The following is a 4,884-nucleotide window of genomic DNA, read 5'->3' on the forward strand; positions in this document are numbered from 1 at the left end:
TATATATATTCTACCCACACACATTTGGAACTCTCCTGGGGTACCCTCACACATATTATTCCCTCGTTTAGTGGATATTTTCACAAAAAAGTGAAATTTTCAAAAATCCAGAAAATTGGCTGAAAACGACTAAATATCAAGGACTCATTGGGCGAATCGCTCTGGAACTGAAATCGTAATGCTCACTCACATTTCCCCTATCTGAAAGTCTGATAAACGCCGGAAAAATGACTAAGTCCCAAAAAAAATTTTTTTCAACTTTTTTCAATTTTATCCCCGTGGGATATATATATATTCTACCCACACACATTTGGAACTCTCCTGGGGTACCCTCACACATATTATTCCCTCATTTAGTGGATCTTTTCACAAAAAAGTGAAATTTTCAAAAATCCAGAAAATTGGCTGAAAACGACTAAATATCAAGGACTCATTGGGCGAATCGCTCTGGAACTGAAATGGGAATGCTCACACACATTTCCCCTATCTGAAATTCTGATAAACGCCGGAAAAATCACTAAGTCCAAAAAAAAATTTGTTCAACTTTTTTCAATTTTACCCCGTGGGATATATATTCTACCCACACACATTTGGAACTCTCCTGGGGTACCCTCACACATATTATTCCCTCATTTAGTGGATATTTTCACAAAAAAGTGAAATTTTCAAAAATCCAGAAAATTGGCTGAAAATGACTAAATATCAAGGACTCATTGGGCGAATCGCTCTGGAACTGAAATCGTAATGCTCACTCACATTTCCCCTATCTGAAAGTCTGATAAACGCCGGAAAAATGACAGTCCAAAAAAAAATTTTTTTAAACTTTTTTCAATTTTACCCCCGTGGGATATATATTCTACCCACACACATTTGGAAATCTCCTGGGGTACCCTCACACATATTATTCCCTCGTTTAGTGGATATTTTCACAAAAAAGTGAAATTTTCAAAAATCCAGAAAATTGGCTGAAAACGACTAAATATCAAGGACTCATTGGGCGAATCGCTCTGGAACTGAAATCGTAATGCTCACTCACATTTCCCCTATCTGAAAGTCTGATAAATGCCGGAAAAATGACTAAGTCCCAAAAAAATTTTTTTTCAACTTTTTTCAATTTTACCCCCGTGGGATATATATATATTCTACCCACACACATTTGGAACTCTCCTGGGGTACCCTCACACATATTATTCCCCCATTTAGTGGATATTTTCACAAAAAAGTGAAATTTTCAAAAATCCAGAAAATTGGCTGAAAACTACTAAATATCAAGGACTCATTGGGCGAATCGCTCTGGAACTGAAATCGGAATGCTCACTCACATTTCCCCTATCTGAAAGTCTGATAAACGGCGGAAAAATGACTAAGTCCCTAAAAAAAATTTTTTTCAACTTTTTTCAATTTTACCCCCGTGGGATATATATTCTACCAACACACATTTGGAACTCTCCTGGGGTACCCTCACATATTATTCCCTCGTTTAGTGGATATTTTCACAAAAAAGTGAAATTTTCAAAAATCCAGAAAATTGGCTGAAAACGACTAAATATCAAGGACTCATTGGGCGAATCGCTCTGGAACTGAAATCGGAACGCTCACTGACATTTCCCCTATCTGAAAGTCTGATAAACGCCGGAAAAATAACTAAGTCCAAAAAAAATTTTTTTTCAACTTTTTTCAATTTTACCCCCGTGGGATATATATTCTACCCACACACATTTGGAACTCTCCTGGGGTACCCTCACACATATTATTCCCTCGTTTAGTGGATATTTTCACAAAAAAGTGAAATTTTCAAAAATCCAGAAAATTGGCTGAAAATGACTAAATATCAAGGACTCATTGGGCGAATTGCTCTGGAACTGAAATCGGAACGCTCACTGACATTTCCCCTATCTGAAAGTCTGATAAACGCCGGAAAAATGACTAAGTCCAAAAAAAAATTTGTTCAACTTTTTTCAATTTTACCCCGTGGGATATATATTCTACCCACACACATTTGGAAATCTCCTGGGGTACCCTCACACATATTATTCCCTCGTTTAGTGGATATTTTCACAAAAAAGTGAAATTTTCAAAAATCCAGAAAATTGGCTGAAAACGACTAAATATCAAGGACTCATTGGGCGAATCGCTCTGGAACTGAAATCGTAACGCTCACTCACATTTCCCCTATCTGAAAGTCTGATAAACGCCGGAAAAATGACTAAGTCCAAAAAAAAATTTTTTTCAACTTTTTTCAATTTTACCCCCGTGGGATATATATTCTACCCACACACATTTGGAACTCTCCTGGGGTACCCTCACACATATTATTCCCTCGTTTAGTGGATATTTTCACAAAAAAGTGAAATTTTCGAAAATTGGCTGAAAACGACTAAATATCAAGGACTCATTGGGCGAATTGCTCTGGAACTGAAATCGGAACGCTCACTGACATTGCCCCTATCTGAAAGTCTGATAAACGCCGGAAAAATGACTAAGTCCAAAAAAAATTTTTTTTCAACTTTTTTCAATTTTACCCCGTGGGATATATATTCTACCCACACACATTTGGAACTCTCCTGGGGTACCCTCACACATATTATTCCCTCGTTTAGTGGATATTTTCACAAAAAAGTGAAATTTTCGAAAATTGGCTGAAAACGACTAAATATCAAGGACTCATTGGGCGAATTGCTCTGGAACTGAAATCGGAACGCTCACTGACATTTCCCCTATCTGAAAGTCTGATAAACGCCGGAAAAATGACTAAGTCCCAAAAAAATTTTTTTTCAACTTTTTTCAATTTTACCCCGTGGGATATATATTCTACCCACACACATTTGGAACTCTCCTGGGGTACCCTCACACATATTACTCCCTCATTTAGTGGATATTTTCACAAAAAAGTGAAATTTTCAAAAATCCAGAAATTTGGCTGAAAATGACTAAATATCAAGGACTCATTGGGCGAATCGCTCTGGAACTGAAATCGGAACGCTCACTGACATTTTCCCTATCTGAAAGTCTGATAAACGCCGGAAAAATGACTAAGTCCAAAAAAAAATTTGTTCAACTTTTTTCAATTTTACCCCCGTGGGATATATATTCTACCCACACACATTTGGAACTCTCCTGGGGTACCCTCACACATATTATTCCCTCGTTTAGTGGATATTTTCACAAAAAAGTGACATTTTCAAAAATCCAGAAAATTGGCTGAAAACGACTAAATATCAAGGTCTCATTGGGCGAATTGCTCTGGAACTGAAATCGGAACGCTCACTGACATTTCCCCTATCTGAAAGTCTGATAAACGCCGGAAAAATGACTAAGTCCAAAAAAAAATTTGTTCAACTTTTTTCAATTTTACCCCCGTGGGATATATATTCTACCCACACACATTTGGAACTCTCCTGGGGTACCCTCACACATATTATTCCCTCATTTAGTGGATATTTTCACAAAAAAGTGAAATTTTCAAAAATCCAGAAAATTAGCTGAAAACGACTAAATATCAAGGACTCATTGGGCGAATCGCTCTGGAACTGAAATCGGAATGCTCACTCACATTTCCCCTATCTGAAAGTCTGATAAACGCCGGAAAAATCACTAAGTCCAAAAAAAAATTTGTTCAACTTTTTTCAATTTTACCCCGTGGGATATATATTCTACCCACACACATTTGGAAATCTCCTGGGGTACCCTCACACATATTATTTCCTCGTTTAGTGGATATTTTCACAAAAAAGTGAAATTTTCAAAAATCCAGAAAATTGGCTGAAAACGACTAAATATCAAGGACTCATTGGGCGAATTTCTCAGGAACTGAAATCGGAACGCTCACTGACATTGCCCCTATCTGAAAGTCTGATAAACGCCGGAAAAATGACTAAGTCCCAAAAAAATTTTTTTTCAACTTTTTTCAATTTTACCCCCGTGGGATATATATTCTACCCACACACATTTGGAACTCTCCTGGGGTACCCTCACACATATTATTCCCTCGTTTAGTGGATATATTCACAAAAAAGTGAAATTTTCAAAAATCCAGAAAATTGGCTGAAAACGACTAAATATCAAGGACTCATTGGGCGAATCGCTCTGGAACTGAAATCGTAATGCTCACTCACATTTCCCCTATCTGAAAGTCTGATAAATGCCGGAAAAATGACTAAGTCCAAAAAAAAATTTTTATCAACTTTTTTCAATTTTACCCCCGTGGGATATATATATATTCTACCCACACACATTTGGAACTCTCCTGGGGTACCCTCACACATATTATTCCCCCATTTAGTGGATATTTTCACAAAAAAGTGAAATTTTCAAAAATCCAGAAAATTGGCTGAAAACTACTAAATATCAAGGACTCATTGGGCGAATCGCTCTGGAACTGAAATCGGAATGCTCACTCACATTTCCCCTATCTGAAAGTCTGATAAACGGCGGAAAAATGACTAAGTCCCTAAAAAAAATTTTTTTCAACTTTTTTCAATTTTACCCCCGTGGGATATATATTCTACCAACACACATTTGGAACTCTCCTGGGGTACCCTCACATATTATTCCCTCGTTTAGTGGATATTTTCACAAAAAAGTGAAATTTTCAAAAATCCAGAAAATTGGCTGAAAACGACTAAATATCAAGGACTCATTGGGCGAATCGCTCTGGAACTGAAATCGGAATGCTCACTCACATTTCCCCTATCTGAAATTCTGATAAACGCCGGAAAAATCACTAAGTCCAAAAAAAAATTTGTTCAACTTTTTTCAATTTTACCCCGTGGGATATATATTCTACCCACACACATTTGGAAATCTCCTGGGGTACCCTCACACATATTATTCCCTCGTTTAGTGGATATTTTCACAAAAAAGTGAAATTTTCAAAAATCCAGA

Source organism: Phyllobates terribilis, unplaced genomic scaffold (assembly GCF_046119375.1).
Source record: "Phyllobates terribilis strain yellow unplaced genomic scaffold, ASM4611937v1 Scaffold_226__1_contigs__length_3207580, whole genome shotgun sequence".
In the NCBI taxonomy this organism is placed as follows: domain Eukaryota; kingdom Metazoa; phylum Chordata; class Amphibia; order Anura; family Dendrobatidae; genus Phyllobates; species Phyllobates terribilis.